Here is a 22,120-nt window from a genome sequence, read left to right on the forward strand (position 1 = left end):
TGTGGGTGTAACAATGGTATTGATGTCCTCATCATCCTCCCCTTCTTGAAATGAAGTCATCCTCGACGGAAGCGCATCTTCCTCACCCAAATAAGGCTTCAAATCTGCAATGTTAAAAGTGGGACTAACCCAAAATCTACAGGTAGCTCAAGTTTATATGCATTATCATTTTTTTCTCTAACACCTTAAAAGGACCATCAGCACGTGGCATTAGCTTTGATTTGCGCAGATTAGGAAATCTATCTTTACGCAAATGTAACCAAACAAGATCTCCAGGCGCAAACACAACATGTTTTCTACCCTTATCTCCAGCAAGTTTATATTTAGCATTCATACGCTCAATGTTTTCCTTAGTTCACTCATGCATTTTTAAAATCAATTCAGAACATTCTTTAGCATCAAAATTAACCTTCTCTTAAGATGGAAGAGGCAACAAATCAATAGGTGCACGAGGTAGGAAACCATACACAATTTCAAAAGGGCACATCTTAGTAGTAGAATGCAATGAACGATTATAAGCAAATTCAATATGAGGCAAGCATTCTTCCCACATTTTCTTGTTATTCTTCAAAACAGCCCTAAGCATAGTAGACAATGTTCTATTGAATACTTCAGTTTGTCCATCAGTTTGGGGGTGACAAGTAGTACTAAAAAGCAGCTTAGTCCCCAACTTAGCCCATAAACATCTCCAAAAGTGGCAAAGAAATTTAGTATCACGATCTGAAACAATAGTATTTGGCACACCATGTAAGCGAATAATTTCACGAAATAACAAATCAGCAACATTAACAGCATCATCACTTTTATGACATGGTATAAAGTGTGCCATTTTCGAGAACCTATCCACGACAACAAATATGCTATCCCTCCCCTTCTTTGTTCGAGGTAAACCTAAAACAAAGTCCATAGATATATCCTCCCAAGGAACACTAGGTACAGGCAAAGGCATATATAAACCATGAGGATTGAGTCGTGACTTAGCTCTTTGACATGTAGTGCAGCAAGCAACAAAATGCTTAACATCCCGTCTCATCTTTGGCCAAAAGAAATGTGTAGCAAGTATATCCTCCGTCTTCTTGACGCCAAAGTGTCCCATTAATCCTCCTCCATGCGCCTCCTGCAACAACAAAAGACGAACGGAGCTAGCTGGAATGCATAGCTTGTTAGCACGAAACATAAATCCATCCTTGAGAACGAACTTGTTCCAAGTTCTCCCTTCCTTACAATTCTGCAATACATCTTGAAATTCAGCATCATGAACATATTGATCTTTGATGGTCTCCAAACCAAATATTTTAAAGTCAAGTTGTGAAAGCATAGTATAACGACGAGACAAGGCATCAGCAATAACATTTTCTTTACCCTTCTTGTGTTTAATGACATAAGGGAAAGTCTCAATGAATTCAACCCATTTAGCATGTCTATGGTTCAGTTTTGCTTGACTTTTAATGTGTTTCAAAGATTCATGATCAGAATGTATAACAAATTCCTTGGGCCATAAATAATGTTGCCATGTTTGTAAGGTCCGAACAAGAGCATATAATTCTTTATCATAAGTAGAATAGTTCAGACTAGGCCCACTCAATTTTTCAGAAAAGTATGCAACAGGTTTTCCATCTTGTAATAACACACCTCCTAATCCAATTCCACTAGCATCACATTCAAGCTCAAAAGTCTTATTGAAATTAGGAAGTTGGAGTAAAGGAGCATGTGTCAACTTATCTTTCAATACCGTGAAGGCTTCTTCCTGTGCGGTACCCCAAACAAAAGGCACATCCTTCTTTGTAAGCTCGTTGAGAGGTGCAGCAATGGTGCCGAAATCTCTCACAAAACGCCTATAGAAACCAGCGAGGCCAAGGAAACTCCTCACTTGTGTGACCGTTTTGGGCTGCGGCCAACTCTCAATAGCTTCAATCTTGGCTTTATCAACTTCAATTCCCTGTGGAGTAACAACATAGCCAAGAAAAGATACTCGGTCGGTGCAAAAGGTGCACTTTCCAAGGTTTCCAAACAAACGTGCATCACGTAGAGCAATAAAAACAGCATGTAAATGTTCCAAATGTTCCTCCAAAGATTTGCTATAAATCAATATGTCATCAAAGTAAACTACCACAAATCGTCCAATGAAAGCACGTAAAACTTCGTTCATTAACCTCATGAAAGTACTAGGTGCATTAGTTAACCCAAAAGGCATGACTAACCACTCATATAATCCAAACTTAGTTTTAAATGCTGTTTTCCATTCATCACCCAATTTCATACGAATTTGATGGTATCCACTACGCAAATCAACTTTGGAGAATATTGTAGAGCCACTCAATTCATCAAGCATATCATCTAGCCTAGGAATAGGATGACGATAACGAATAGTAATATTATTAATGCCTCTACAATCAACGCACATACGCGACGTACCATCCTTTTTCGGCACTAAAATGATAGGAACAACAAAAGGACTAAGGGATTCGCGTATATAACCTTTATCGAGCAGTTCTTGTACTTGACGCATAATCTCCTTCGTCTCCTCTGGATTGGTACGGTATGGTGCACGGTTGGGTAGCGAAGAACCGGGAATTAAGTCAATTTGATGCTCAATCCCTCGAATAGGTGGTAATCCCGGTGGCACATCTTGTGGAAAGACATCAGCGAACTCCTGCAAAATGTTAGTGATAGCCGGGGGCAAAGAGGAAGGCACTTCCTCGAATGAAAATAATGCCTCTTTGCACACAAAAGCATAGCAAACAGATTTGCTAAAATCTAGCTCATCAATATCAGATTTGGTGCAAGTAAACATGCACTGTTCAATTTAATTTCAGAAACAACAGTAGATGGTTTATTATTAGGCTTCATTTGGTGCTCAAATTCTTTTGCCACAATCTGATTTTCACTCTTATTTGTCTCCTGTTTTGGTTTATTAGCTCTATTAATATCATCTTTCAAAATGGAATCAGGAGTCATAGGAAGCAAAGTAATATTTTTATCGTTATGAACAAGAGTATACTGATTGTTTCTACCATGGTGTACAGAATTTTTATCAAATTGCCATGGTCTACCAAGTAATAAGGAACATGCTTGCATAGGTACCACATCACAATCAACATAATCAGCATATGTAGAGATACTAAAATGCACACGAACAGTACGTGTTACCTTAACCTTGCCGCTATTGTTGAACCATTGGATGTAGTAAGGATGTGGATGTGGTCTTGTGGTGAGAGATAGCTTCTCCACCATCTCCATGCTAGCCAAGTTATTGCAGCTCCCTCCATCTATGATCACGCGAACAGAATGTTCCTTCACAACTCCCTTTGTATGGAACAAATTATGCCTCTGATTTTGCTCAGCTTGTGTAACCTGCACACTCAAAACACGTTGAGCAACTAAACATTCATACCTGTCAGCATCTTCAAGAGCCATGTATTGCTTCTCATGATCAGAATCGTCTCCATCGTGTTCTTCACGTGTAATAAGAGCCAAAGTCTCCTCATCATAGTCACTAGCGGACTCATACCCACCATCCTCAGTAACAATCATCACGCGCTTAGATGGGCATTCTCTCGCATAATGACCTCCACCCTTGCAACGTCGACAAATAATATCACGTGTTTGCCCTATTGATGCCATGGATGAAGAAGAGCTCTTTGCAGGCCCAGAAGGTGTGCTCTTGGCAGATAGTGGTGATTGTGCCTGCTTTATTGTATCACGGTTGGAGGTGGCAGCCGACGGAGGCGCCGGTGTAGCAGAATGTGTGGAAGTAGATGATGCACGTGGTGTCCATGATGAAGGTCGACCTGCAGAGAAGTTACTCCGCGCCAATGCCTGTCGATCCTGCACTTCACGTTCAGCTTTACAAGCAAGATGGAATAAACAAGTGATATTAGTATACTCCTTATACTCTAGAATCGTCCGAATCTCACTATTTAATCCACCCATAAAACGTGCAAGCATAGCTTCATTCTCCTCAACAATACCACATCTAATCATGCCAGTTTGTAATTCTTGATAATATTCTTCTACAGAATTTTTTCCCTGTCTTAAGCGCTGCAATTTTTGAAGTAATTCACGTTGATAATATGGTGGAACCCAACGAGTACGCATAGCAGTTTTCAAAGCAGCCCAAGTAGCCGGAATAGGATATAATCTACAATGCTCAGACCACCAAACACATGCAAAACTAGTGAATGCACAAACAGCAGCAGGAACACGTCTCTCCTCGGGATATTGTAAACATGTAAATCGTTGTTCAGTTTCTAACTCCCAAGTAAGATATATATCAGGAACATATCTACCCTCAAATGGTGGAATATTCAATTTTAGTTTAGGGAGATGGTCATGATCTCGTACCTGAGGGTGAGCCCTACCATTGCCATTATTTGCATGTGGATGACCTGGTGGTTGCTGTGCTGGTGGTGGCACGTAGTTCTGATTTTGATCAACCTCATCCTCATAATCTCCCACATAATCATCCTCCTCCACATCAGCAGTAGGAGCCACAGAAGTATCAACAGCAGCACCAGCAGTTTGGCCCGACTGAAGAGGGACACGGCTCGCTCAGCGGAGGGTTGTTTCCCGACGTGGAGGTAGTCGATGTTGTTGCTGTTGTTGCAGAGGTGCGGCAGGAGCAGCCGGTGGTGGTGGTGGAAAACGCAAAAGCAATTCAGCAAACTTGTTATCGAGCTTTGTTTCAAACATCTTCTCCATGCCATCTATCTTCTCCATGGCCTCTTCAAATCTGTTTATCACATCTTGCACCTGTCCACTCATCATTTGCTGAAACGTATCATGAAGCTCCTTGTTCGTCAAATTCTCCCAGTCAGTCTCGTCGGCTTGTGATCCTGGCATGGTTAGCAGCAATAGAAACACACAAGAATATGATCCTACAGACTACTAACAAGTGGTGGTGGTGGCGGGTGTCACAAATCCGTCAAGCAAATCTCAAATTCTTACCAGTTCTTACCCAGCAGCAGGCGGTGATCGGCAACCGTTGTAGTCAAAACTTCTCAAAAGCTTGGATAGAGCGATTGCCAGGGAGAGTCAAACGCACGACGTAGATGTATGTGGAGCTGGGAAGGCTTATAGTATGGTAGCAAAAAGGGTCAGCAATAATCAATTCAGAGATGCAAAGTTGAATAAACGCTCAACGACGGTACTGTGCTGGTCCTAGGCTAGACCGTGCTAGAGACGCGAGGCTAGAACACTAACAAAATCACGGCGCTGCACGTAAATAAGGGAAAAGCACACTCTGGAACTCTTTTTTTTCGCTCTTTTTTTTGCGCTCCTCTTTTTTTTGCGAAAAATCACTATAATGGCGAGTGTCTCAAAACTCTTCCCTCGTCAAACTGATAGGATGGGCACGAAATTTTTTTTTTCACTTTTTTTTCGGAAATCAGGGCAGCGACGACGAAAAAGTGCGACAAAAAATCACTATGATGGCACGTGGCTCAAAAGACTCAGAAAAGCCTAAAAATAGGATAGGGAAAAAAATTTGCCCGTGAAAATTTTGGCCTAAAAACTGCCCGGGGGTCTCCAGACTTTTTTTTTCCGAGACCAACGCAGGCAAGGAAACACGAATCGGAATTTAGATTGATCTCAAGAACAAACCTAATATGAGAAGAACTCGGATTGGTGGTGGATATATGGTTGTGGTATATGGCAGCGGTGGTGGTATATGGTAGCGGTGATGGTATATGGATATAGATTGGTGGTGGTATATGGATACGGATTGGTGGTGGTATATGGATATGGATTCAGAGCGGTGGCGGATAAGCAAAAGTGGTAGATGGGCGATGATGATGGTGCAGCGGCGGCATGACAACTTATGACCAGAACTCGAAACTCTAAAAGACTAGACTCTAAGACCAGCAACTTGACACGACGATGCAACCGCAAATTCAACAAAGCAAAAACCCTAAAAAGATTATGCAACGGCTCAGATTGGTTCAGATATGATGAACTAACCCTAATTTTTTTCTGGCTTTTTCGTGGACTATAGGTATGAAGAACAGACTCGATCTAATCTACGAAAAACTGTAAAATCTCACCGAGCAACCTGGAAATCCGATACCACTTGAAAGAGGCTAAGGTGTCTCGATGTTTCGATGAGATGGTGGCTATCGTTTTCTGTGGGAGTCGACCTTGACGATCCGACTACGAACGTGCGAGACGTCGCGCCTTAGCAATCGCTAAACCAACTTCCGAGGGTTATTGACCACGCTGGAGCACGATCAACCTGACCACGAGGGTCTGTTTCCTGCGAGCAAACGAATAACAAGCAAGAAACTGAGATTGCAATCGGGATATTGCGAATATAAGATGAAAGCTTTATTGATCAAGGTGGGGTTCTGTGACGTCTTGGTCTGGTCGTTGGACACAAACGAAGTACGCGAAGTTGCAGCTATGGCGAACTTTTAATCTAAACAAAACCCAAAGTCTAAACGATGCCCTAAGGGCTGTATATATGGAGGAAGAGGGGGGAATTTCGTGGCCCTTGAGGGTGGGGTCCGAAACCAACCCTAACTCTTGTTTCCCCACACATACGGACTCTAAAAATACCCTATACTTAAGTATTTCGAAATTACATGGGCCTGGCCCATTAATAAGGTGACGCAGCACCAAGAATAACCTATGGACGAATATTATGAAGTGGCATCTTGTATATTTCGTCCAAGGCTTCATGCACTCCTTATGGCGGCTTCAAAGTCCTGAAATCATCACTTGTAACTCCGTTCTTGATCCCCTTGCGCATGCCATCAACTCCATGCGTGTTCTTGCTCCAATGTTCATCCTTCTCCAAGCTAGGCCCTTCATTTGTAAGCAAAACAAATGTATCCAATTTAGGCAGCATCATAATCTCATGAACATTAGAATCATTACCAAGAAACGAAAGTACCTGGTAATTTAATTGGCGTGCACGAGCTCTAGTAATTGGTCCAGTATATGTAACAGTAGGGGCTGTGGGTGTAACAATGGTATTGATGTCCTCATCATTTGTGTGCAAAGAGGCATTATTTTCATTCAAGGACGTGCCTTCCTCTTTGCCTCTTGCTATCACTAACATTTTGCGGGAGTTCGCTGACGTCTTTCCACAAGACGTGCCACCGGGATTACCACCTATTCAAGGGATTGAGCATCAAATTGACTTAATTCCTGGTGCATCATTACCCAACCGTGCACCAAACCGTACCAATCCAGAGGAGATGAAGGAGATTATGCGTCAAGTATAAGAACTGCTCGACAAAGGTTATATACGCGAATCCCTTAGTCCTTGTGCTGTTCCTATCATTTTAGTGCCGAAAAAGGACGGTGCATCGCATATGTGTGTTGATTGTAGAGGCATTAATAATATTACTATTCATTATCATCATCCTATTCCTAGGCTAGATGATATGCTAGATGAATTGAGTGGCTCAACAATATTCACCAAAGTTGATTTGCATAGTGGATACCATCAAATTCGTATGAAATTGGGAGATGAATGGAAAACAACATTTAAAACTAAGTTTGGATTATATGAGTGGTTAGTCATGCCTTTTGGGTTAACTAATGCACCTAGTACTTTCATGAGGTTAATGAACGAGGTTTTACGTGCTTTCATTGGTTGATTTGTGGTAGTTTACTTTAATGACATATTGATTTATAGCAAACCTTTCGAGGAACATTTGGAACATTTACGTGTTGTTTTTATTGCTCTCCGTGATGCACGTTTGTTTGGTAACCTTGGAAAGTTCACCTTTTGCACCGACCGAGTATCTTTTCTTGGCCATGTTGTTACTCCACAGGGAATTGAAGTTGATAAAGCCAAGATTGAAGCTATTGAGAGTTGGCCGCAGCCCAAAATGGTCACACAAGTGAGGAGTTTCCTTGGCCTCGCTGGTTTCTATAGGCGTTTTGTGAGAGATTTCAGCACCATAGCTGCACCTCTCAATGAGCTTACAAAGAAGGATGTGCCTTTTGTTTGGGGTACCACACAGGAAGAAGCCTTCACGGTATTGAAAGATAAGTTGACACATGCTCCTTTACTCCAACTTCCTGATTTTAATAAGACTTTTGAGCTTGAATGTGATGCTAGTGGAATTGGATTAGGAGGTGTGTTACTACAAGATGGCAAACCTGTTGCATACTTTTATGAAAAATTGAGTGGGCCTAGTCTGAACTATTCTACTTATGATAAATAATTATATGCTCTTGTTCGAACCTTAGAAACATGACAACATTATTTATGGCCAAAGGATTTGTTATACATTCTGATCATGAATCCTTGAAACACATTAAAAGTCAAGCAAAACTGAACCGTAGACATGCTAAATGGGTTGAATTCATTGAGACTTTCCCTTATGTCATTAAACACAAGAAAGGTAAAGAAAATGTTATTGCTGATGCATTGTCTCGTCGTTATACTATGCTTTCACAACTTGACTTTAAAATATTTGGTTTGGAGACCATCAAAGATCAATATGTGCATGATGCTGAATTTAAAGATGTAATGCAGAATTGTAAGGAAGGGAGAACTTGGAACAAGTTCGTTCTTAACGATGGATTTGTGTGTCGTGCTAACAAGTTCATTCCAGCTAGCTCCGTTCGTCTTTTGTTGTTGCAGGAGGCGCATGGAGGAGGATTAATGAGACACTTTGGCATCAAGAAGACGAAGGATATACTTGCTACACATTTCTTTTAGCCAAAGATGAGACGGGATGTTGAGCGTTTTGTTGCGCGCTGCACTACATGTCAAAAAGCTAAGTCACGACTCAATCCTCATGGTTTATATATGCCGTTTCCTGTACCTAGTGTTCCTTGGGAGGATATATCTATGGACTTTGTTTTAGGTTTACCTCGAACAAAGAAGGGGAGGGATAGCATATTTTTTGTCATGGATAAGTTCTTGAAAATGGCACACTTTATAGCATGTCATAAAAGCGATGATGCTGTTAATGTTGCTCATTTGTTCTTTCGTGAAATTATTCGCTTGCATGGTGTGCCAAATACTATTGTTTTAGATCGTGATACTAAATTTCTTAGCCACTTTTGGAGATGTTTATGGGCTAAGTTGGGGACTAAACTACTTTTTAGTACTACTTTTCACCCCCAAACTGATGGACAAACTGAAGTAGTCAATAGAACTTTGTTTACTATGCTTAGGGATGTTCGAAGAATAACAAGAAAATGTGGGAAGAATGCTTTCCTCAAATTGAATTTGCTTATAATCGTTCATTGCATTCTACTACTAAGATGTGCCCTTTTGAAATTGTGTATGGTTTCCTACCTCATGCACCTATTGATTTGTTGCCTCTTCCATCTTCGAAGAAGGTTAATTTTGTTGCTAAAGAATGTGTTGAGTTGATTTTAAAAATGCATGAGTTAACTAAGGAAAACATTGAGCGTATGAATGCTAAATATAAACTTGCTAGAGATAAGGGTAGAAAACATGTTGTGTTTGCAGCTGGTGATCTTGTTTGGTTACATTTGCGTAAGGATAGATTTCCTAATTTGCGCAAATCAAAGCTAATGTCACGTGCTGATGGTCCGTTTAAGGTGTTAGAGAAAATAAATGATAATGCATATAAAGTTGAGATGCCTGCAGATTTTGGGGTTAGTCCCACTTTTAACATTGCAGATTTGAAGCCTTATTTGGGTGAGGACGATGAACTTTCGTCGAGGACGACTTCATTTCAAGAAGGGGAGGACGATGAGGACATCAATACCATTGTTACACCCACAACCCCTGCTACTATACATACTGGACAAATTACTAGAGCTCGCGCACGCCAATTGAATTATCAGGTACTTTCGTTTCTTGGTAACGATTCTAATGTTCATGAGAATATGATGCTGCCTAAATTGGATACATTTGTTTTGCTTACAAATGAAGGGCCTAGCTTGGACAAGAAAGATGAACCTTGGAGCAAGTTCAGGCATGGAGATGATGGCAGGCGCAAGGGGATCAAGAACGGAGTTACAAGTGATGATTTCAGGACTTTGAAGCCACCATAAGGAGTGCATGGAGCCTTGGAAGAAATATACAAGATGCCACTTCATAAATTTCGTCCAGAGGCTATTTCAGGTGCTGCATCACCTTATTATCGGGCCAGGCCCATGTATTTTCGAAATACTTAAGTATAGGCTATCTTTAGAGTCCGTATGTGTGGGGAAACAAGAGTTAGGGCTGGTTTCGGACCCCTCCTCCAAGGGAAACGAAATCCCCCCCCCTCTTCCTCCATATATACAGCCCTTAGGGCGTCGTTTAGACTTTGGGTTCTGTTTAGATTAAAAGTTCACATTAGCTGCAACTTCGCATACTTCGTTTATGTCCAATGACCAGACCAAGACGTCACAGAACCCCACCTTGATCAATAAAGCTTTCATATCATATTCGCAATATCCAGAACGCAATCTCAGTTTGTTGATTGTTCTTCGTTTACTCGCAGGAAACAGACCCTCGTGGTCAGGTTGATCATGCTCCGGCGTGGTTAATAACCCCTCGGAAGTTGGTTTAGCGATTGCTAAGGCGCGACTTCTCGCACGTTCGTAGTCGGATCGTCAAGGTCGACTCCCACAGAAACGATAGCCACCATCTCATCGAAACATCTAGACACCTTCGCCTCTATCACAATATGTAAGTAGCTTCATCAAGGTCTTTCTTTGAAAAACTACTTTCAAACACTCCTTTATGCTTTCCAGAAAATTCTACATTATTTCCGATCAACAATATGTCATTCACATATACTTATTAGAAATCTTGTAGTGCTCCCACTCACATTCTTGTAAATAGAGGCTTCACGACAAGTCTACATAAAACCATATGCTTTGATCACTTTATCAAAGCATATATTCCAACTCCGAGATGCTTGCACCAGTCCATAGATGGATCACCGGAGCTTGCTCACTTTGTTAGCACCTTTAGGATCGACAAGACCTTTTGGTTACATCATATACAACTCTTCTTTAAGAAATCCATTAAGGAATGCAGTTTTGACATCCATTTGCCAGATTTCATAAAATGCGGCAACTGCCAACATGATTCGGAAAAACTTTTAAGCATCGATACGAGTGAGAAAATCTCATCGTAGTCAACACCTTGAACTTGTCGAAAACATTTTGCGATAATTCGAGATTTGTAGATAGTAACACTACTATCAGCATCCGTCATCCTCTTGAAGATCCATTTATTCTCAATGACTCACCGATCATCGGGCAAGTCAATCAAAGTCCATACTTTGTTCTCATACATGGATCCCATCTCAGATTTTATGGCCTCAAGCCATTTTGCAGAATCTGGGCTCATCATCGCTTCCTCATAGTTCGTAGGTTCGTCATGGTCAAGTAACATGACCTCCAAAATAGGATTACCATACCACTCTAGTGCGGATCTTACTCTGGTTGACCTACGAGGTTCGATAGTAACTTGATCAGAAGTTTCATGATCATTATCATTAGCTTCCTCACTTACTCGTGTAGGAATCACTAGAACTGATTTCATTGATGAACTACTTTCCAATAAGGGAACAGGTACAATTACCTCATCAAGTTCGACTTTCCTCTCACTCACTTCTTTCGAGAGAAACTCCTTCTCCAGAAAGGATTGATTCTTAGCAACGAATATCTTGCCTTTGGATCTGTGATGGAAGGTGTACCCAACAGTCTCCTTTGTGTATCCTATTGTAACACCCCAGATGTAACTTGCCATAGTTGTAACTTCGACTCTTACCATTTTCGGCTTTACATTATGAGATTCCCTTCGTGGTTGGGTTTTTGTCTTCATTTTGCATTTTGTTGTTCATGTCATGCATTTCATATCATGTCATCATGTGCATCGCATTTGCATTCGTGTTCGTCTCATGCATCCGAGCTTTTTAGCAAGCCGACACTCCCACGTGCAACGGTGCACCCCTCTTGTCTCTTTCCGTGAGCGGGTGTTAAACATTCTCGGAATGGACCGAGATTTGCCAAGTGGCCTTGGAACACCATCGGTAGACCGCCTATCAAATTTCGTCCCATTTGGAGGCCGTTTGATGCTCCAAGGTTAACCGGGGAACCATAAAAGCCTCTTTTGTGTTGTAGCCCAACACCCCTCCAAAACGGCCCAATAACCCATCTAAACCATCTCCATGTCCTCCGTCGTCGGATCATGATCGTGTGGGTGAAAACTACACCTCATTTGGACACTCCAAACTTCCTCTACCTATAAAAAGGCCCCCTCCAAAAATTCGGGCGAAACCCTAGATCCACCGTATCCCTCCGCGCCGGACACGTCCGGACGGCGCCGGACGCGTCCGCCACCACGCCTCGTCCAACCGGAGCTTGCCACGTGTCCCCCCGCGCATCCCCGCCTCTGCGGCCCAGCGAGCCCGAGGAGGGCCCACCCGACCCATCGCGTCGCGCCGCCCCCGCGTGATCCCCGCCGCCGTGAGCCTCCGCCCAGCGTCGCCGCCGTTCCTGCCGCAGTTCCCCGTCGCCGGCCGCCTCCGCACGGCTCCTCCCGCCGACGCCTGGCGCGGCACGCCGCCGGCGCCCGACCCGAGAGCCTCCCGTGTGTCGCCCGATGACTGCCTCGACCGCGCCCGCGCCTCCCTGTCGCCGGCGCCTCCTTCCCCGACTCCGGCCGCCTCCTCCACGTGCTCCGGCGACCTCGGGCCGCTGCCCTCTCCACTCCGGCGAGCTCCCTGGTCAACCTCAATTCACGTACCCGGAACCCTAGATCCAAAAGGTTGACCTCGAAATTTCCACCAAGTCCTTTTCTTTGATATTTTCATGCCCGGTTCATTGCATCACATCTCGGTGACCGTAGCTCTGTTTCATGCATATAATATGTCGAATTGTTCGTCATGTTGAGCTCTCCGTAATAGAAGAGTTTCCATGCATGTTCATGTTCATTATGATGCCATTTTCATTAATGCAAGAGTGCTATAAAATATTAACTGCTGGTACTTATCAGTTTATGAGGTTTTGTCATTTTTGTTGCATTTGATGTGTGCACAATATGATCTTGAGGTCTAAATGAGTTTTGAACTAAACCATGCCATATTTACAGGGGTGCTTGTCTTGTATTTTTGTGATCTATGTGGTGACTGGCACAAGCATGCAAAGTAGCCTCCGCAATGTTGCTGTTTTCAGGGACTTAGGATTTTGCTAAGTCCTTTTCCTGTTGTTATTTTGATGCCATGTAAACATGATGATACAGTGAGATCCATGCTTGTTTTGAGTTTCTTCAATAAGGATGTTTTGAACATGTGGTCATGCTCTATCCATCCATGCCCCTATTTGCAACTATGGATGGCTCTAGCATGTCTTGTTCTTGCTCTACTTTTGCTATAAAATGTTCCTGGAAGAATGTTAACATGTTAATCAATATTGCCATGGTTGTTGCTAGTGATCCATGTGTCCTATGAACTTACTCTTGCCATGGTTAGCTTCTTGAACATGTCATCTTGCTATTGGTATGCTTATATTGTCATGCAATGCTTTGTGGTGAGTGGCATGAGCTCGCAAAGTTGCTATCACAATTCCGTTTATGCCATGCTCTGTTTTTCTGCAAGTCTGAAACTGTTAATCAAACTTGCTATGTTTACATGGGTTCCATCATAACTTTTGTGCCTTTTTGGCTCATGATCAGTAAGGTACTTTTGATCTATGCTTTTAGTTGATCCATTCCATGCCTTTGTTTCCTATGATATGTTCCTGTAGCATGTTGTTTGCTTGCTCTAAACGTTGCTTCCTAATGTTGTTTTTGACATGTTAGTGAAAACACTTAGTGTGTGAAGCTGATATCTTTTGCACTTTTGCCATGCTTGTTTGAACCTGTTCTAGTGTGATTTAGCCATAGCTCAGTGTTCTTGTTTTGTCAAGCATCTCCTGTAAATCACTGACATATGCTTCGTTGTTATGTTGGAGTGTAGTAGCTTTGTTTTTTGTTGCATTCTAAGTGGCATCATGTTGTTAATCGCACTTTTGCGTCATTCTTGTGATGCTTGCCATTTGCAAACCGTGCATCCATTTCCGGTGATCTCTATATCGATTTCAAACGAAATCATCTCATATTTCTAGCGGCACACTTGGTTTGCCAAGTTGATGCCTTGATCATTCTTTCCCTTCCGAAGCACACATATGCATTGCATATCATGCCTTGCATATCATGCCATGTTTTGCATCATGTTGCTTGTGCATTGCACCGTGGTTGATTGTTGTTCCTTTGCTTCTGTTCTTGCCTTCGGTAGAGCCAGGAGACGAGTACGTGAACGAGGAACCTGTTGAGTATGCTTACGAGGATCAAGCTTTTGACAACTCTGAGAACATTGTAGGCAAGATGACCATACCCTCGAAATCACTTCTATCTTTGCTTGCTAGTTGTTCGCTCTATTGCTATGTCGCGCTACCTACCACTTGCTAGATCATGCCTCCCATACTGCCATGTCAATCCTCTAACCCACCTTTCCTAGCAAACCGTTGTTTGGCTATGTTACCGCTTTTGCTCAGCCCCTCTTATAGCGTTGCTAGTTGCAGGTGAAGTTGAAGTTTGTTCCATGTTGGAACATGGATATTTTTTTTTGACTGGAGACTGCAGGGCTTACACCCCACAGCATTTTATTAAAATCAAGAACAGCAAGTACATATAAGGGTTCCTTAAGAAAAGGAACAAAATAGAAGAAGATAAAAGAAAACTATGTACAATCTAACCTACAAGAGAAGGAAAATCTAACTATACATGTCACCTCTCAAGGAGGAAGGAAATCAATCCATTTAAGCAGTGCCTCCCTGTGTTTTGACTTGATTCTGTGAGCCAAAAGGGAAATGTCATGGACAAAACCATTTCTCCATTGTCTGAAGGTAGGTCTGATATACCTGAACGCTTTATCATTTCTGACTTTCCAGATATTCCACCAAGTGAGAAACACCACTTCAGAAAAGAAAGGCTTATTGAATTCCTTCCTAGCATGGCATGCAATCTGAACCATATCCTGATTGTTGGGCCATGAAATCTGCAGGTAATTCCAGACTCTCATGCTGAAGTTACACTGAAAAAACAGATGATTCATGTCTTCAACAGCTCCTATAGGGCAAAGCACACATTCAGGCCCATCATTGATCTTCCACTTCCTGCGCTGAATCATGTCCTTGGTGTTTACTCTATCCATAATGACAAGCCAGGCAAACATTTTGATTGTCATAGTACAGCATGACTTCCATATCCAACATAGCAAGGGGTTAGTTGGAATTGGCTCATGGACCAGATCATAATATTTCTTGGCTGTGTATCCAGACTTCTTTCCATGTTTCCAATACCAGCAATCCTTAGCATTATCATCCAAGGAGATATCAAACAATATTCCAGAAAGTTGATTTAGCTCCCTGTAGGCCATTTCAGATAATGGCAGAGAGAACATGCTATGAAACTGACCAGAGGCCATTACTTCCAGAACAGAAGAATTTTTTTGTATGCAAAATGAGAACAGCCTGGGGAATCTATCCTGTAGTGGAATGCAAGAATTATCCACTTCCCAGGAATCTGACCAGAAAAGCAAGGAGTCACCTTTTCCCACGCATACTGAAGACACAGCCCTGAATGTATCCATTAGCTTACATATGTCCCTCCACCAAAAAGAGCCACACATAGCAGTGTCATGTGGGACTCTCTGATAATAATAACTGTCCCAGATCAAATGAACCCATGGAACATCAACTTTGTTGTAGAATCTATTGAGGAACTTCATTAACAAGGCTTCATTCTGCAGCCCCAGGTTCAGGATGCCAAGCCCACCCTTTAATTTAGGTCTACATACCAGAGGCCAGGACGCTAAAGAGTTCCCCTTTTCCTGGCCATATTTTCTCCAAAGACACTGTCTTTGTATTCTTTCCAGTTGTTTCAAAATCCCTTGTGGAATAGATAAGCTACAGAGGAAGAATATTGGCAATGAGGAAATAACGGAATTTACCAACTGCAGTCTGCTACCTTGTGGTAGAAACCAAGAGCTAGCAGTCAACCTTCTTTCCATGTAGTCCACAAGTGGCAAAAGGTCCACAATTTTGGGCCTAGTGGTTCCCACTGGCAACCCCAGGTATGTGAAAGGCATCATCCCCAGTTGACATCCAAATTGAGCGGCAAGAACATTGGCATAATTGGTATCCACATTAATTGGGTACATTGAAGATTTGTGGTAATTAATCTTCAAACCAGGTGCCAGAGAAAAGGAGTCTAGAATAGCTTTTAGCATCTCTAACTGAGCAGACTCAACAGCCACAAACAATAATGTATCATCAGCATATTGAACCACTGGGTAGTCAGGATCATGAGTTACTAGGGGCAAGGAAAGGAGTCCTTTGCTGAGTTGATCATTAATCATAGTCTGCAGAAGGTCAGCAGCAAGCATAAAGAGCAAAGGTGAGATAGGATCACCCTGCTTTACCCCACATTTACACTTGAAATGGCTACCTGGAACCCCATTAAGCAGGATTGATGAGGTTGCAGAGGACAACAATTGTTGTATCCAAGAAATCCATCTATTATCAAATCCCTTTGCCACCATTATTTTTATAATTGCCTCATGCTGTATGGAATCAAATGCTTTTTCAAAATCCAACTTAAGCAACATGATTGGCCTTTTTGATTGATTGCACTGATGAATGTACTCAAAAGTCCATGCAATACAATCCTGAATGGATCTAGATTTGATAAAACCATACTGATTCTTGTGAACACATTTAGTTATTTCATCTTGAAATCTGTTTGCAGCAAGTTTAGTAAGGAACTTCAACCCCACACTTGTCAATGTTATTGGCCTAAAGTCACTGGCAGTCTCCAGTGACAGCTTTTTGGGGATCAGAGTGATATATGCCTCACCGAGATTCTCTAGTTTAACAGTTCCTGCATGAAACTCATTAACCAGGGAGATAAAGTCACCAGCAATGATTGGCCAACATTTTTTCATAAAAAGTCCATTGAAACCATCAGGCCATAGGGCCTTGTCAATTGGCAACTCCTTGATAACCTGCTCAATCTCCTTGACCTCAAAAGGCTTGGTGAGAACATCCAGTCCCTGTACCCTAGGGATTAGAGAAAGAATGTCCTTTCCCATGAAAATTGGTTTGACAGTACCCATTCTTCCTTTGAAAATCTCCAGAAATTCCTTGGCAATAGTGTTATGATCAGAAGACACTGATCCATCTGACAACTGCAGAGTGGCAATAGAATTTTTCCTATATCTTTCAGTTGCCATTGCTTGGAAGAATTTTGAGTTTTCCTCACCCACCTTAATATATCTAATAGTGCATCTCTTCTTCCAATATAAGAACTGTAGATGTAGCAGGTGATCATGATGTGATTTCACCAATTTTCTGAAATTGGATTCAGGCAAAAATAAAGGCCTGTAGTCTTCCAAATCATCCAGCCACAAAATCACCCAGTTACATTTCTCAATAAGACCTTTAATATGAGATAAACCCTTCTGCCATTTCTTGAGAGCAAATCTCAAAGATTTCAGTTTATCCATAATAACTGCTGATATGTGGGACTTCTGAGACTGCCTTTGCCAGACTTGTTGAACACACTCCATAAAACCAGGTTGATGGATCCAATAATTTTCAAATCTGAAAATATGAGCTTTCGGGATTCTGGTGCTTATGGAAACCACACAAGGGACATGATCCGATGCAGTTTTGGCTAGAGGATTGACCTGCGTGTTTGGATATTGATCAATCCAACTGGCAGAGGTGAAAAACCAGTCCAACTGTTCAAGAAGTGGGAAATCCTGCATATTAGACCAGGTGAATCTTCTTCCTTTTAAAGGTAGCTCCAGCAGTCCCAAATGCCCAATGATCTCATTAAAAAGAAAAATATCATTGATATCACCCCCAGGAAGATTTCTATTATCCAGAGATCTTATGAAATTGAAATCTCCAAGCAGAAGCCAGTTTTTCTCAGGTTCCACATTTAAATTATAAAGCCAGCTGACAAATTCATCTCTTAAGGTACCTTGACAGGGTCCATAAACATTAACCAGGTACCAAAAATCACCATTATGCATGGACTTAAAACTAATGACAATTCCATAAGGTTTTACTTCCACTAAATCCCCTGAGAAAACATCAGAGCGCCACATGACTAGAATGCCACCGGAAGCTCCCCTAGAAGGGGATTCAATAAACTGGTCAAAACCCGCAGGACAAATGCTTTTCATTAAAGCACATGGGCACTCTGATAACTTTGTTTCTTGCAGACAAACAACTGCACAATGACTCTCAAGAACTTTCTGCCGGACCGCACGTTGTCTTGCGTCAGAATTCAGTCCACGTACATTCCAACAAAGTACATTCCAGCTACGCATGGGCATTTGATTCATATGATAACACAGGATAGCATATTAAGAACAGTGGGACACCTAGTGCCGCACAACCCATAACACATAATAGCAAAAGAGCCAAATCATAACCAGAGTGCCAAGTTTCAGAGATAACATAACAGTCAGCAAATTTGACAGGCTTGCTACACCTAGGAAACACATTAAACTTTAACATTTAAATGTTGCTGGAGGGGGTATCATCCTTAGGATCAGCCATAAGCTTCTCCCTGGAAAGCAGGTTGGGGTCCATCTCCAGCTCAGCTCCAATTGCCTGCAGCACAGCGATCGGCGTCTGCGTGTGGACCTCCTCAGGCTTGTCATGACGAGCATCGTCAGTGTTTTCCACTCCAGCAGCATGTATGGGCTGGGCCTTCTCTTCCATGGGCTTGGACCTTGGGCGTCATTTAGCAGGCTGTAAAGGGAGCTGCTCAAAGACCATCAATTTGAAACCATCAAGTTTTGCCGCGCTCCTTGTACATATTCTGACTGAGGTATCAACCAAAGGAGCAGAAATCTTGCGCCTACCGCGCTGGGCTTTCTGTCATGGCGTCGCTTCAGACGCAAAGTCCATAGGCAAGGGCCTACCGCGCTGGGCTTTCTTCCTGACCAACAGGACCCACGGGCTCCAAAGACAGCTGATTATTACTGAATCCCACAGGCTCAGCAATATCAGTAGGTTCATCGCTTGCAATTGAGCAACTAGGGGCTGCTAGAGAATCAAACAAAGAGCAAGCAATAGGGCGCCGATTGACGGACGCAGAGCTTGACAAACAAGGGACCAGCGAAGACACTCTGTTGGTATCATCAAAAGCAATCGACCACTTGCGCTTGGAGAAAGTTACTGTCCCAACCTGCTTGAAGAAAAGTGACCTTGGCACTTCTTTCACAGAAAATTCAGACATCAAATTCTCAAAAGACCGCTTCCAAAGCAGTTCAGGTGGAAGAGAGGGTGCAGCCACCACCCTAGCCATCCCAATGATTATCTGGTGATGTTGAATCACCGGAGGTTGATAGGGGACAGTAGCCAAAGGATTATGTTCCACAAAAGCAGGTTGTTCCTGAACTTCAGCAACCAAATCAACTATCTGCTGTTGTTGAGGCCCTTCATCATGCAGGAGCTGTTCCACAGATTCTGATTGTTCCGGTTGATCAATGACAATTGAGACTTGATCTTGTTCTGGCATTTCTGGCGGATGTGGGTGATTGATATTGTCATCGTCACCCCACTGAGCATTACCCCAATCAGCATCCACTGGATTCTCTGGGGGAGGAGCAGGTGCAAGAGGCGCTTCGTTCCAGCCAATCATCGGGTAAGGCGGCAGAACAAACAGGATGTTGTCAGGAATGAGATGACCAGGCATTGGATGAGGGTTACCATCCAGAGGCATCGGGTCTTCATCATTAGGCATCTGATCAGCAAAATCTGCCCCAAGAACATAACATGCAGCAGTCCAGGAAACTTGGGCACCACCCCACTCAGCATAGTCCCCAAAAACCACATCTCGTGGTACTAACGGTGTATCAGGAAAGCTGGCTTCAACAATAGCTCGTACCAGGTACGGGTCTTCACTATCCCAGGAATGAAATTTTCCAAAAGTACCGACTGCCTGAGAAATATATTCAGTCGTACGATAATCCAGGGGAATCCCAACAAACATTAACCAACCCCTACGAAAACCAGTATTCCCTTTGAAGTTGTCACCCTCATCATGCTTCATAAATCTAACAAATCGATCATTACCCAGAGCAAACGGCGGGTGCTGAATCAGGGTGTATCTGACAGTGGGATCTCAAACTTGGAGCAAACCAACCCCATGAAACCAAGGCTGAGCAGAACGAACAAGAATACCTCTGTTCTGAAGAAACTCCACCACTTCCTCTCTGACCGGCCCTAGAGGTCCATCCGGCGCTGGCATGACTTCAGCAACCATATAATCTTCATGGCGACGGGGAGGGCGGGCCGCCGGCATGAAGAAAGTGCGAGGTAAACGCCGGTCACCACCATCAATGATGTGATGTCCCGGAGGCACTAGGCGATGTGGATCAAGCTCGAAGTTCGCCATGGGTGGCAACGGCGACGAACTTAGGGTTTCTTCGGAACGACCGGAGGTATCCTTGGCAGGTGGAATAGGAGAATGGAGCAATGCGGGGGGAGACGATATGACAGGACTAGATATCCCAATAACTCCGGCTCCCTTCCCCTGAACAGCTGATGTTTCCGAAATACTTGTGTTTCGTTGCAGAGTGCTCTGCTTCCAAACCAATCCGTGCGAGCGCGCAAAATCATTACAGTCACGTCTAAAGTGACCCACCCTGGAGCAAGCCGAACAGACCGCTCGCCTTCCACAAGTGACTACCATGTGGCCTTCTGACCGCAATCAGTACATGTTAGAACTTGGTCCACCATGTCATCGACCATAGCTTCAAAGAGTCGCGCTGCCTCTTGTGAAGAAGGAATTTGCATAGGTTCACTAGACGGGCTGAGGTGCGCAGGTGAATCCAAACCAACATCAGAAGATCCAGTAGAGGGGGTATCCTGTATTGGCCCAGTAAATGAATCATCATGGGCCACCAAGCCCACACCCTGCGGGTTCCCAAACTGAGCGGGCCCAGGGGCAAAAGCCTTATTTTGAATTAACGAAGTTCCCGCTTCCTGAAATTGCGCTGCGAGATTACCGGACCTCACGATTTGCGGATCCACTGAAACCGGTTCGTCCACCACCGGAAGCGCATCCGGCCGCCGGAGTAACTCCAGTGAACTATTAACCGTACCAAAAACTATGGGTGGCTGTGGCACCGTCCAATGCAAACCAGGAGCAGGAGGTTGCCGAATGACAACTCGCTCATGAGCAGAAAGATCATAACCCCCATCAACTATAGTATCAATGCAAGCCTGAGATGTAGGGTATCTATAGCCCTTGCAAGCCGAATACTTTTCAAAAGTGGCAAACGACAGTTTCTTATTTGCAGAAGATCTAGATTTGAAAGCAGACTTAACAGGGGGTTTATGCATAGCCAATAAACCAAGCAAAGATCTACACTTAGTGGGGTTAATCAAAATCCATTCAGCATCACATTCTTTACGCCAGATCTTAAGTTCTCTGACCCAATTTGGTCCTCCATTCCCCCATAGATGAAAATAGCACTTGAACAGATAGCAAGCAAAAGAGCGAAGATCCATAATAATAAAGCCAACTTGCATGCAAGAAACTTGGAAAGAAAAAACTTTGTCCTTGACATGACTAACCCGAAGATCAATTGCAGAACCACCAAGCGCAGCTTCCAGCGCCGCTGCCACTGAATCCTCAGATAAACGGAAGGCATGCCTACTGAAGGACACAATCAATTTGAAAGATCTCCCTCTTCCCAGTGGATGAATTGTGCGACCAGTAGATCTGAAGACTTCATCCGAGAAAACCCTACCCTTGGAGAAATCCAAGCCAAGGGTAGATCCACCAGTGGAACCCATTGGAGATGGGTAATGCCTTGATCCAGAGAAGACGCCAAAGAGGATGATCGGAACCGATCAGCAGATCAGTGGAGAGAAAGGGAGATCGCCGGAGAAGAGACTAGCGCCGAGGTGGGAGGTGGGAGCGCCATCTGTGCAGATCAGTATAGGAAATGTTATCCTCACTGGTAGACAAATACTTTTGGAACATGGATATTGCTGGGATATCATTATTATATCTTATTTACTTTAATGCATCTATATACTTGGTAAAGGGTGGAAGGCTCGGCCTTATGCCTGGTGTTTTGTTCCACTCTTGCCGCCCTAGTTTCCGTCATACCAGTGT

The sequence above is a fragment of the Triticum dicoccoides genome, chromosome 1A (genome assembly GCF_002162155.2).
Source record: "Triticum dicoccoides isolate Atlit2015 ecotype Zavitan chromosome 1A, WEW_v2.0, whole genome shotgun sequence".
Taxonomy (NCBI): domain Eukaryota; kingdom Viridiplantae; phylum Streptophyta; class Magnoliopsida; order Poales; family Poaceae; genus Triticum; species Triticum dicoccoides.